Here is a 14,658-nt window from a genome sequence, read left to right as displayed (position 1 = left end):
ATATGAGAGGACTGATAGTTGTCTAATGAAGCTGAGATTCACTAGGAGTGAAGCCGATCCAAACCTTTGTTTGAAGGTTGTGGATGATAGACCTCTCATACTGGCACCTTCTGAGGACAACCTCTTTTTGACGGGTACAAACCCTCTCATTTGCAAAAGTAAGAGGGAGTTGGATTCCGAATTTGAAATGATGAACTGCAAGCCCATGACTACCTCGATGGATCTTAACTTTCAGAAGTTATGTGGTAGTGATGCCAGACCTAATTTGGGAAATGCCTCTGAGTTTCATAAACTCATTCTAGCATTGATGTTCTTGGTGAACTCCCGTTCGGATATATGTTTTGCAGTTAGCATGTTGAGCTCATATCTGGTTGAGCCTCACTAGATTGGTGCCAAGAATCTTCTGAGATATCTTCGGGACACAATCTCTCATGGATTGAGATACACTGCCAAAAATGTGAAGCTGCATGATTATTTGAATGTTGTCTAGGCAGGCAATGTGGAGGATCGCAAGAGCACTTCTGGTTGTTGGTTCTCTTTGGGTTCTGCTACAATATCTTGGATGAGCAGGAAGCAAAAGTCGGTTGCTTTAAGCACCGCTGAGACCAAATACATAGCTACAAGTATGACCTCGTGTGAAGCTGCCTGGTTGAGGAAGCTCTTCAGTGAGTTGTCTAACACATGATGGATACCACCATGATCTTTTCTGACAACCAGAGGGGGATTTGACTGTTGAGGAATCCCATGTGTTATGATCGCTCCAAGCATATAGACATCAAGTACCACTTTATCTAAGATATGGTACATCAATGAGCAAGAAGGCTCCATCGCATTGGGACTGATGTGCAGGTCGCAGACATTTTGTCAAAGCCCCGAGGAAAGTTCAAATTTGTAACTTTCTAGAACGACTTGGAGTCATTGAGAGACCCTCTTATGAGTGTCCTGTATGATGCATGCATTGAGCTCTGGGAGCTCCGAGGGGCTTGGGGTACTTCTTGGAGCAACAAGCGACCATAGGGCGACTCACCCTCCCCTAGTGGTGCGTTGTGTACAGGGTGAATGGCTCAGCCTTCCCCTGTGATACCACGTAGCGATTTATGTACAGGATGAGTGGTTCTCCTATCGAGGCATCCTACCCATGCAGTCTGGGACACATAGGAAGTACCTCTCATTTGGCCAGTGAGTAGGGAAATGGGGTTAGGGACCATAGTAGTACCGATGGACGCATCGTGTATCTACCTAATCCCTATGCTAGGATGACCGACATTGATTTGGGATAAATTGGATCTAACTTCGGCTCAGTGAGAGTGATATAGCTCACTCTCTCTTGGAACTAATCGGGATCAGTAAGAGTGGTATGACACACTCTCTGGAACTGACTTCGGGTCAGTAAGAGGGCTATTGAGCACTCTCTTTATATGGGACTGACTTCGGGTCAGTAGAGAATGGTATGAGACATTCTCGATCAATTCTTCTTCTTCATGGTTCAGCAAAGCAGTACAGCGCACTCATAGTACAGTCTGGCAGATGGATTAGCAGATGGAGTTCTCCCTAGTTGAGAGGGAGTGTTAAAATTTGCAACTAGGGCCAAACTCCATGTGGGTCATCTTATTTATGGCCGCTGATATTTTTCTTGGATCCCTCCCATCGAGAGGTGTAGGATTGATTTAAATATCATCCGATTCTGATAAGTATTCTTGGAGATATGAATTTATTTGTGTTATGGGACAATTCGTCAAGGTCAGCCAGCAACCAAATAACCCCCATGTGTGCTCAACGTTTTAGTATAAAAGGAGGTGACTTGATAGTCATTTGAACACACACTTCACTCTTGATTTCTCTCCACTTGTTTTTGGGTTTTAGTGGAAGAGAAGTTTAAGAGGAGGAAGCCCTAAACACAAGAGGAAAGGAGACCAATCAAGGAGCCCTAGCCATAGTCTAGCCGCAGTGAAGAATAGATGCCCTAATCCTCTACGCTATCAATGAAGAAAGCCCTCATATAATACGCTGTCCCAAGGGTGACCCTAACCGCATTAAAGAGGCTCCCTAACTCGTTGTCTAAAGGATGCCCTAACCGCAGTCAACAGAGGCTACTTAGCCGCAGCAAAGAAGGGAGTTATTTAGAGGTTTTCACCTACACGCAGGCTAAGTATGAAGAGGTAAGACCGCAGGTCTGTTGGGGCACATTTTATGGACATGTATCTCTGTTTTGAGCAGGCGGTGAGCATTGGAAAGGGTTGGGTAGGCCACAGGCATTAACACCCCAAATCAGGACACACGTAGGACTATTTGAGGGTAGTAAAGTACTCAGATCAGCAGCGTGGAGGTAAAGGATATTTGTGGAGGAAGTCAAAGCTGTTTAAGGGACTGTGTGGGTATGTTTTAGGGCTGACATGGGCCACAATGATGCCCTAACCAGAACAGTCATAACAGCAATGGTACTTGGGACAGCAATGTTACATGGTGCAGCAATGGTACATGGGGCAGCAATGGTACATGGTGCAGCGTTGGTACAGCAATGGGAGCAGCATTGAGTACATGTACAGTGCACATACGAGCAGCCATGTGTAGCATGATGTACAATGCTTCATAGTGCACACAGTAGTAGTGATAGTGCAGCATGGTGTAGATCAGCGTTGCTGGACATTGGTGCAGCAATGGGACAGCATGGTAATGATGGACATATTGCAGCAATGGGACAGCATGGTAATGATGGACATATTGCAGCAACAAGAAGGTATTGCAGCAGCAGGAAGATGAGATATTGCAGCATGCATTTGGGTGCAACATAGTGCAATGAAGAGCTCAACATAATGCAGCAGTACAGTGATGGGTGCAGCATGATAATGAAGTCACCTTGGAGAATCAGTTGAAGCAACATGTCTTCAACTAAGTTTAGCGACCTCATGTATCATCTTCTTAGAGATGATCTCTGCTCTTATTTAGATAAGTCAAAGTATTGACTTCTGTTGTATATGTACTCTCTCTCTCTCTGCTGAACTATTAAAGCACATATAAGAAGAAATTAAAGAATTGATCTGCCACATCTTGTGTCTTCTTGTCTTGGCTTGTCTTCTACGATTTATGTTTATGTTCTATCTACAATTTACTATTATGCTGATGTGATTGCTAATCTGGAAAAGGTATTGAGCTAACTGTGAAAATTGAAATAAATTGCTCTAAGCATAGAACATACCTAAAATTAACAGAATTCGACCTATTTGAAGCACCAATGGATGACAAGTTCGATCTGTAGTTTCTAAGGAAGATAAGAGGTGTGAATAAGCCAGAAATGAAGGTATTATACATGCAAGAAAGAATAAGTACAAGCGAATAAGAAAGAGACTATAATTCTACCCCTTCCTGCCACATGTGCGAATAATTTTGATGTTGAAATGTGAAGGTGCAAGGCCGAGGATGCAGAACATGATTTCAGTGTTGCAGAGAGGGCCGAGACCCTTGTTGACTTACCTTGAAGAGCTAACTTGTGTTAACTTGTGAAGCAATGGGCTAGAATTTGACTAATCTCCCTGGGAGGTTGAGTTGGTAGATTGGAGGTGGACTTTGTCTTGCTCAAAAGGTCTTGGTTGTCTCATTTGATTTGGTTCATGAAAGAAGAAAAGTTTTTGGGTTTTCCCCTCCCTGAGACCCTACATCTTATGTCCTTGATCTTCATGTTTAGGGTTTTGGTAGTTGCTTAATGATTAGAAGTTACGGTAGGAAACGCCTAAAAAGGTGGCATACCGGTACCGGGGACGGCTCGAAACAACTTTGAGATGGGGTCGAAACGTCGTCAGTCGTACCGTATGGCATTTCGTGATTTTGAAACGCCGTCCTGCGACGTCTTGGCCATGTTTTGGTCGCTACAAGCCGAGTTTCGGGTGACGGAAACGTAATATTAATTTATCTTTTTACCTTTTTTGGCTAGATCAAGGGGTGAAGAAGGGAGTGGGCCCCTTGTAACACCCAAATACACTAATACAACAATTATTGTGTGGTTGTTAGCTAAATTTAATAAAAAAATTACAAACAAGATTCTCTAGAAACCTTATGAGCCTTTTCTTTTCTTTAAAAAGGCACTTCATTCACTCATTTTTCACATATAGAATTCTCTAGAAGATGAAAAAAATAGAATTCTCTAGAAACCCTATGAGCCTCTTCTGCTAAACAAGCATCTTGTTCTATATTTGCTAATGAGGATGAGGAGTTTTATTAGTAATGATATGTTAATGTAGCAATAATTGTCTTTATTTCATGTTTTATTTCAGTTTTAGCACATATAAAAGCTGATTTTGGAGTCTTCGATGTAAAGCCTCATCTATAAAGGCTAATTTTGGATATTTGCATCATGTAATCATCCATTGGAATTAATATAAATTTGGATTTCCTTCTAAAATGTCATTTATATGTCTCATTCTTTCCTTTCTTGCAAAATAATGTGCTATTTAATATTGACAATTTATAATATATATATATATATGACATTTTAGCTACATTTCCATTTTCCAGGGGTCGCGTTTCGGGTCGTCCTCGTTTCGAAAACTTCGAGACGTTTCAGCATTTACAACATATTATCTTCAAATTAGGGCTCAACTTCCTTATTAGAAATTGCCATTGCTTGTCCACTCTTGGTTCTCATGCCATCTCATGAGAGAGCATGCAATAACTACTGCCTTTACTTGTTACCTACGAAACCATATTCGTCTCCCAGGCCCTATGTGTCCCGAATCTGGTGAATCGAACACATTTCTAGCAGATTCGCGTCCGAAAATTGGGACACGTCATGTCCGATCAAGACATGTTCGAATCTGGAGTGTGTCCTGATAGGGACACGACGTGTCCCGATTTTCGGACACTAATCCGGAAAACAAGAACGCGTGCGGCGTTATAAAGGCGTATTTCTCCATTCTATTTGCACATTCACTTATTTACTTTGTTGTGGGTTTGTTGTGGGTGTTTGGGAGCAAGAAGCAAAGGGTGTGGGAGCATTTTCAAGGAGATTCAAGCAATAGGTAAGTGCATTTTCTCTAATTTTTTTTCATTTTTATTACAACAGTTTGCATGTGCATTTCTTTTACAAATTTGTGCATTTTTTGTTTATTTTTTTACAGCATTCATGGCTCAATAAAGGGCAGCAAGGAAGGGGCAAAGGAAGGGGATGAATGTCCCCATTGGAGATGCCCCTCCTCTCCCAATTTCATCAGGTTCTGCAAACGTTCCCTCTATTGCAAGTGCGGCTGCAATAGCAGCTTCAAATGTTGAGGGAAGACTTCCTCCTCAAGGTGACAAATATCCCTTGTGGAAATACGTCACAAGAGAGCAAGGGCCACCCAACAAGGTGAAAGGAGGAGGCAATGTGAGTTGGAAATACAACTATTGCCACAATAATTTTAAGAGCACATATTTCCGTGTGAAAGGTCATTTGTTGGCTTTACTAGATTGTGGAGTTGGAGCTTGTACAAATGTGCCTTTACAAAAAGGGAAGAAATGCTAAGAGAGTCGAATGTTGGTATGGAAAATGTGGCTGCAAAATCAAAAAAACCAAGAATGATGACCCCCCTTCCATTCTTGAGGAAAAGCAACAACAAATTCCCATTTGAGAGTTCTGGTGGGGGACAAGCGGCAAAAAGAAAGGCAATTTCACTTGGTCCAATGGGCAAGATTTTTCAGAAGGAGAAAGGGGGAGAGTTTGATCTCACCATTGCCTTTTTTTCTATCAAAACTTCATATCCTTTAATGTTGCATGCTCACCTCTATTTATTGAGATGTGTCGAGCTCTAAGTCAAGGGCTCCATAAGGGTATGTGCCTCCTAAGTCAGAGAAGCTTAGAACCACATTGTTGACGAAGGCAAAAAAAAGAGGTGGAAAAAATGCTTGAGCCTATTAAAGCATCATGGCCAACATCTGGGGTTAGCATTGTTTCTGATGGATGGACAGATCCAGGACAACACCCACTCATCAACTTCATGGTTGTTGACTTATGGTAGCATCGGATGTGCTCTAAGTCTCAAATTTTGCAGGGAGGCTTGGGCACATGTATTCCAAAGAACCCAAAAAGTGTTTTGGGAAATTCCACCCAGAAACAGTTTTATTAAAATAATTAATTATTTTTATCAAGACCCTAAGTCCAAACTTAGGAAAATAATTAATGGGTATTAATCTAACTGTGGGTGTAACTTCTAGAAGAAGACGAGGATCAAGCAGAAATGATCTTAGCCATTGATTAGCTTCTAATCTAGGTTGTTGAATGTCAACGAGAAGATTATTTAAGGAAGCTTGAGGGTCATTTGGAAGACACACAGAGTGAGTTCAAAAGTTCGATTTTTTGAAGCAGAGCCGCTGCTGGGGGAATATCAATAGTGAGCTTTTGCAATGAGGGGCAGGGATAGTTTGGTTGGAGAATCTTCTCCTGAGGCAGGATACGCAGTAGAGAGGTAGAGAGACACTAGAAGGAGGCAACACAGTACCCAGGAGGGGTTGATGCTGAGCCAAAAGGGCTCACGTAGAGGTTGACGCTGAGCCAGAAGGGCTCACGTAGAGGCAGCGCAGTTCTCCAAGTAGAAGTCCAAATTTTCTGAGGGAGATGACATTTCTGAGCCAAGAGGGTTGGAAATTGCTCCAGAAGGAAAATCAATTCCCAGTTGAGCAGACGCAGAGTCTTAAAGGTTGACGCTGGACCTACAAAGAGGCAGCACAGAAATAGTCAAGGAAACATTGGTTCAGTTGCCGGATCAGCCGGGACTTGCCGGGTAGAGTGAGGTAATCTCACAAATTTCTTCTGCCAGTTGTATTTCTCTGTAACTGGATTGTCGAGAGTGCGTCTAGAGTTGTATTCAGAAAAGTACTGCATAATAATATAAACCCTCAAATCTGTTGCACCGGTTTTCCCGCATTGGATTTTTCCAAGGACGTTTGTCCAAAAACAGCTGTCACTTGTGTGAATTTTTCTCTATTGTTCAGTTTCTTGTTTCGACATATAATTTAATTAGTGTAGGCTATAGTGTATGTATTTCGATGTTTGTCGAAGGAAACTTCAAATAACTTGTTTATGTAAATCTAAAAAGTAGGAGAAATATCATCAGTGTTGCAATAGGAATTCCTGAGTTTAAGGAATTTTCACATGGTATTAGAGCGAGTGCAGGTGAAGCAAGAGGAATAGTGCCAGAGAACCCAACACTGAGTGGAAGAGGAGGTCAAAAAAGTTGCAGGAGGTAGCAATTCGAATCCCTAGAGGGGTTTGCGTAGTCCTAGCCAGAGGGATGAATTTCGAGGCAGTCTCTCTCTGAGTGAGTCAACAGAGAGAAGGGCTTCCAAATCGAAATCTTGTCGTGGCAGAGGGAGCAGCGCTGAAGCCTCAGCGTGAGGAAGAGCTGGTGGGACGCAGTTTTTCTGCAGGCCGTTTTGCTAGGCAGAAAGACATCAGAAGAGAAGAGAAGCACTATGAGGGATTTTTTCCTTAGTAGAGTTCCCGCCAAAAATTTTGTTCTCTTATTGGCTGAACAGCAGCAGTAAGAGCAGAGAGGAGCAGTTCGACAGTTTTTCGTGGCAAAGATGGCAATCAGTGGTTTGAGAAATCAGGACAGGTTGGATGGGGCATCCAACTATGTCATCTGGAAGGAAAGGATGTCATTCCTTCTAGATGAGCATGCTCTCAAGACATATGTCGACAGCGTGGTGGTTGCACCTGCAGATTAGGATCCGCTAAAAAAGTACAAGGCAGAAATGGCAAGGGCAAAGAGAATGATCCTCAACGGAGTGAAGGATCATGTAGTTTGTCACATCGCTAGCAGAGGGACTACTAAGGAGATGTGGGATGCGTTGTCTACGCTGTATCAGGGATATTCCGAGCAGCTGAAGATGTACTTAGAGCAAAAACTGAGATCTGCATAGAAGCAAAAGGGGGCGCGAGTGGATCCATTCCTCACGAAGCTTCAGGAGACTCGAGATTAGTTATCAGCGGTAGGGTCTACACCTCAAGATTCCGAGTTGGTTAGACTGGCCCTCAATTCTGTCTCAAATGAGTGGCAAGTCTTTGTCCAGAGTATCCTGGGCAGGGCGACTTTGCCGAATTGGGATGAGATGTGGGCAGCTTTCAAGCAAGAGGAGTTGAGGAGAGATCTAGTCAAGTGTAAGCTTGACGGAAGCAATAGCAGTGGGTCGAAGCCCAAGGAGGTGGAGGAGAATGCAGCCTTTGCATCGAAGGGGCAGCCAAAGCAGCAGAGACGTAAGAAGGACGTCTTGAAGATAGAGTGCTTCAGGTGTGGTGAGATGGGTCACTATGTAACACAGTGTCCTCTCAAGAAGAAGGACGAAGATGAGAAGCACGATCTGAAGGTTGCACCCGCGAAGATCCAAGAGGAGTTCGCCATGACAGCCGAGATACCTCCAGGAGGGAGGTGGGTTGATTTAGAGTTGTAGTTCAAAAGAGCTACAGATGGGCAGGATCCTTGAGGAACCCACCTCTTGGATCAATTCCTTGCAACAAGAGCCCAGATCAGAAGTAGCAGGATGGACTAGTGTCAGATGGTGTCAAGGAGTGTCGAAGAGACAGTTGTAGTGGCTAGGAGCACTAGAGACTGAACAGCGCAAAGAAAAGTTGGCAGCAGTTCAGATGGCACAAAGTAGAGGTCAGTGGCAGCACAGTAGATTCAGAGGGCCAATGCAAAGACTAGCAGCAGTTAGGCTCTAGCATTCACATGGTATCATACAGAACAAAGTTAGTTCAATAATTTGGGATGTTTTTCCGTTGTTGATGCAGTAGAATCAGCAGTTTGCAGCGCATGGGCTGTTGGAAGTGGCAGTGTCAGCAGCAGCACGGATGCAGAAATTCAGAGGGAATTGCAATACGGATGCAGAGTTGACAGTGGCAAGGTCAGCAGCAGTACAGATGCAGTTTTTGCGCAAATGGTTAGTGGACAGCATGTCAGACATCGGAAATGTGAAAATTTCTGAATCTAACACATCAAAAACCCTTACTTCAATTACTAGTTTATTGTCTCCTACTTGTTCTTTAAATTAACAAGTTATTTAACTGCATAAATATCGAAGTAAACACTATCGCAGCCTTCAACAATATACAGATCATGAACTGAAATAAACAGAGACAATAACACAAGGGACATCGTTATTTTTGGACAATCGCCCCCGAAAAAACCCAATGCGGGAAAACCGGTGCAGCATATAGAGGGTTTGTATTATTAAGCAGATTTGTGAATACAACTAGGGTGCCAGAAATGGCTCACCCAACAGAGAATATCCTCGGCAGTAGTACCTCTATCTGGAGACAGATATTCTGACAAATCAGCAACCGGATGATCAATCCCACAATGACTTCGGTTGTTCCTTGTGCTGGACAGCGAAAGCTGCTCCAAGCACTGCTCTAGAATTGCAGCACCCTCTCTCGACTCTGCGTCAGCTGATCTGCTCCCAGTGTGCCCCACAAAGTCTCCCAGCGCTGCCTCTGAAGCCCTCTACGACTTCTACGTCAGCCTCTGCAGCTTCTGCGTCATCCTCTGCGTCCTTTGTGGCTTCTAGGTCAACCTTTGCGTCCTTTGCGTCAGTCTCTACGGCCCTCTGCATCAGCCTCTACGGCCCTCTGCATCCTCTGTGTTGGCTCCTACGACCTCTGCGTCAGCCCTCCTAGGCATTGTCTCTCCCGGCACTTCGCTGCCTCTCTGTTATGTATTCTTCAGCCTCTTGTTGAACTGCCCCTCACTGCAACTGATCACTTGCTCGATTTCCTCAGCAAACTTCGCCCCAAAAAATCGAACTAAATAATCCCTCTTGGTGTGTCTCCAACTGACCCTCAAACCTCCTCTTATACTTTTCCTTTTGACGATTCAACGGCCGAAATTAAGTCCCTAATCAACAACTAAGATTAGAACTAGCCTGATCCTCGTCACTTAGAACTTTCTCACCCATATTATATTAATACAATTTAATATTTTAATGTTCCTAAGTTTAGACTTAGGAAATCATTAAAAATATTAATTATTTTAATATCTCTTCATCAAGGTGGAATTTCTCCAAACAATTTCTAGGTCTTGGAGATCTCATGTGCTTTAGTCTCTCCACCAAATTTTATGGCTAGAACACATCTGATGCTACCAAAAATCGACAAGCAACACAGAGGGAGATGTTACAGAACAAAGTGATGCTTTAGCAGGTTGCATTGCTAGAGCACATTCCTCTCTAAGAGGGAGTGTTGATTTTTGGTAGCATCAGATGTGCTCTAAGTCTCAAATTTTGCAGGGAGGCTTGGGCACATGTATTCCAAAGAACCCAGAAAGCGTTTTGGGAAATTCCACCCAGAAACAATTTTATTAAAATAATTAATTATTTGTAATGGGACCCTAAGTCTAAACTTAGGAAAATAAACTAATTAATGGGTATCAATCTGACTGTGGATGTAGCTTCTAGAAGAAGACGAGGATCAAGCAAAAATGATCTTAGCCATTGATTAGCTTCTAATCTGGATCGTTGAATGTCAACGACAAGATTATTTAAGGAAGCTTAAGGGTCATTTGGAAGACACACGGAGTGAGTTCAAAAGTTCAATTTTTTGACGCAGAGCAGCTATCGGGAGAATATCAATAGTGAGCTTTTGCAGTGAAGGGCAAGGATAGATTGGTTGGAGAATTTTCTCCTAAGCCAGGATATGCAGCAGAGAGACACTAGGAGGAGGCAGCGCAATACCCAGGAGGGGTTGACGCTGAGCTAGGAGGGCTCACGCAGAGGTTGACGCTGAGCCAGAAGGGCTCACGCAGAGGCAATGCAGTTCTCCAAGCAGAAGTCTGAATTTGCTAAGAGAGCTGACATTTCTGAGCCAGGAGGGCTGGAAACTACTCCAGAAGGAAAATTGATTCCCAATTGTGCAGACACAGAGCATTAGAGGCTAATGTTGGACCTACGCAAAGGCAACGCAGAAATAGTCAGGGACACGTTGGTTCAGCTGCCGGATCAGTGGGGACTTGCCGGGAAGAGTGAGGTAATCTCACAAATTTCTTCTGCTAATTGTATTTCTCTGTAACTGGATTGCCGAGAGGGCATCTAGAGCTGTATTCAAAAAAACTACTGCATAATAATAAAAACCCTCAGATCTGCTACACTGATTTTCCCACATTGGGTTTTTCCAGGGACGTTTGTCCAAAAACAACTGTGTCACTTGTGTGTATTTTTCTCTATTGTTTAGTTTCTTGTTTCAGCATATAATATAATTGGTGTAGGCTGCAGTGTATCTATTTCGATGTTTGTCGTAGGAAACTACAAATAACTTGTTTATGTAAATCTAACAAGTGGGAGAAATATCATCAGTGCTGCAGTACGAATTCCCGGGTTTAAGGAATTTTCATAATGGTGTCTTCCTTGAATGGTCCAGTTTTCTTGAAAGCAATGGATGGCACTTGGACAATACAAGGATGCACACTATATGGGTGAGTTGCTTATTAAATTTATTAAAGAAGTACGTGTTGATTCTTATGTGCAAATCATTACAGATAATGCACCTGTTTGCAAGGTTGTTGGCATGATTGTGGAAGCTAAATATCCACAAGTGTTTTGGACACCTTGCATTGTCCATTCATTGAGTTTAGCACTGAAATCTATTGCCTCTGATGTGCTTTGGATTGGTAACATTATTGAGGATGCACGGCATATCCGTAACTTTGTAAAAATCATACAAATGCCCTCATTATCTACAAGGAGTATAGTAATCTATCATTGTTGAAGATTGTGAATACATGGTTTGCCTCTTCATTCACCATGTTGAAGAGGTTGATGGAGGTCAAGACCACTCTTGGGGCCATGGTTATTTCAAATTTTTGGTCTTTTTGGAGAAAGACGGATCAAGTAGCCTCTAAAAGAGTGAAGGACACAATGTTAAATGATGCTTGGTGGGAGAGGGTAGATCTACTTATTCAGATCATGGAACCTATCATTTATTTGCTTTAATTTGCAGATACAGACCAACCCATCCTCTGAGAGGTTTATGAGGGATGGGATTCCATGATTGAGTCTCTAAGGAGCATTATTTTACAGAGTGAGTGCCCCAAGTATGAGGCATCATCAGAGGCCTTCTTCACCACTATACAGGATATTCTTGTTAGCAGATGGGACAAGAATTGCACAACTTTACATTGTTTGGCTCACTCATTGAATCCAAAATACTACAGCCATGAGTTGCTGAATGGTGGACCTTCCCGTAGATTCCCTCCTCACATGGATAGTGAAATCTCACAGGGGAGGAAAGATGCATTCGGGCAGGTTTTTCAGGATCGAGCATCCATTGATGAGGTGGAGGATGCATTTGCATATTTTTCCAGTGGCACTAGTCGATTTGCAGGATATGATCTGATTAGAGACAAGGGGGCTAAGAAGCCCTATTCTTAGTGGGCAAATCATGGGGCAACAAGCCCTCCTCTACAGCGGTTAGCCATGAGGCTCCTCTCTCAGGTGACTTTATCCTCTTGTTGCAAGAGGAATTGGAGCACATATGGAATTTGTATAGTGTCAAGAAGAGCAGGCTTGAGCAGTCTAAGGCAGAGACAATGGTTTATGTGCACACCAAACTTCGTCTTATTTACAAGCAGAGGGATGAGTGGTTGAAGAAAAAGACAAATATGTGGGATGTCTTCCTGATGATATGGGTCTGGACAACAGTGTTGAGTTGGCATTGGCCAACTTGGATCTCAATGATATAGTGCTAGAGCCTATCACATTTGAGGGGTCATCCTCAACACCAGCAAGTGCAAAGATGTGAAGGAATTTACAGGGTAAGTTCCTTAAATAGAACACCAAAGGACACCGCTCACGAACAGATCACAAATCAGTACACCAGTATTCTTGACATGGTTAAAACACTCAAAGAGGGAAACAATCCACAGCCTAAGCCAACGCGGCCACTTCAAGCAATTTATTAATGTAAAAGAAATAAAATTTACATAAGCTTCTCTCATGAATGGTCACCTAACAAATGACCCTCCATGCTCTTTAAATAGATATCATAGACCAATCAGGTGTTAAGTGACGGATCAAGTGTCGGTAATACCGAGGAGAGAATGAGCCGTCGAATCACTTCATGTCTAGAACATATCATGACCGTCGGATTGTAAGTTACAAAAAGTACATACTAAAAAAACACACTTTACCTAACTATACACTAGACCAAGTTATACTTAACTATTTCATATATGTCGGAATATCCTAACATCCCCCCTTAAGAACAACTTGGGATAGGATTGAAGGATGTACAAAGATGACACAATAGGAGAAGGAAGGAGGCATTAGAGCCTATCCCCCCTTAGTGACAACTTCCTGAACTCCAACCATAAATCGAAGTTTAGTAAACTTCGCCTCTGTGAGAGCCTTTGTAAAAATGTCTGCAACTTAATTATCGGTTGAACAATATTGCACTTCAAGAACATGGTCATGAATGAGCTTTCTAATGAAGTGCATGTGTAGTTCAATGTGTTTGTTGCGCTGATGTTGGACTAGATCTTTGCATAGTTGAATGGCACTTTGATTATCACACCATAGTGTAGTTGGATGTTGCTGCTGAAAACCAAACTCTGATAGGATCTGACGAAACCACAAGGCTTCCTTACTAGCTTCTACGGCACCACGATACTCTGTTTCTGCTAAAGAAAGACAAATGGCACTTTGTTTCTTGAGAACCCATGTAATAGGTCTAGAACCAAGAGTGAAGACGTAACCTGCAATAGACTTCCGATCATCAGGGTCACCAACCCAATCAGAATCAGTGAAGCCAACCAATAGAGGAGATGCTTTTGCACTATAATGAATCCCAAACTGAACTGTACCTCAAACATAACGAAGTATTCTTTTAGTTGCTTTCCAATGACTTTCATATGAGTTTTGCATAAACCGAGCAATAAGGCCAACAGCAAAGGAAAGGTCAAGACGGGTATGGGTCAGATACAAAAGTTTTCCAACAAGTTGATGGTATAAGGTAGCATCAACTTCAGGGGAAGTACAAGTGACTGAATGTTTGGCTCCAGACTGAAAGGGAGAAGGGGTTGGCTTACAGTGTTCCATGTGAAAGTGGCATAGAAGATCACAGGCATACTTGGACTGGGAAAGGGAAATACGTTCTTTGGATTGCAAGACTTGAAGACAAAGAAACTAATGCAAGTGTCCTAAGTCTGTCATTTCAAACTGCTTTTTAAGGCTAGACTTCACATGGTTTATAAGGTTGGGATCACTACCAGTAAGGATAAGATTATCACATGAAGAACAAGAATGATAAGAGACTTACCCACTTTCTTGGTGTAGACAGTATTGTCAAAATGACACCTAGAAAAGCCAGTATCGAAAAGAAAGCTATCCATTTTGGCACACTAAGCCCGAGGGGCTTGCTTGAGACCATAAAGGGATTTCTTAAGCCGACATACCAGGTTGGAGTCTGTTTCTATAAAGCCAGAAGGTTGTTCCATATTCATTCAAGTCCCCTTGTAAGAAGGCGGATTTAACATCCATCTGATGGACTTCCCATTTGAAAGAGGCAGCAAGGGAAAGAACAAGGGAGATAGAGCTCATTTTGGCAACAGGGGAAAAGGTTTCAGTATAGTCAATGCCTTCAACTTGTGAAAAACCCTTAGCAACAAGACGAGCTTTATGTTTATCAACTTTTCCATCTGGTCC

General features: G+C 42.7%; 1 protein-coding gene across 1 annotated transcript in view; it reads right to left on the bottom strand.

The window, feature by feature from the left end:
• The window catches only part of SKIP16 (SKP1/ASK-interacting protein 16), a 239,993-nt gene that overhangs the window by 88,282 nt on the left and 137,053 nt on the right, over positions 1-14,658 (bottom strand). The window lies entirely within an intron of this gene.

The sequence above is a fragment of the Pinus tabuliformis genome, chromosome 9 (assembly GCF_031772625.1).
Source record: "Pinus tabuliformis cultivar Carrire ecotype Pingquan chromosome 9, CPIR1, whole genome shotgun sequence".
NCBI lineage: Eukaryota > Viridiplantae > Streptophyta > Pinopsida > Pinales > Pinaceae > Pinus > Pinus tabuliformis.
This window is presented reverse-complemented; position numbering and strand designations above follow the sequence as displayed.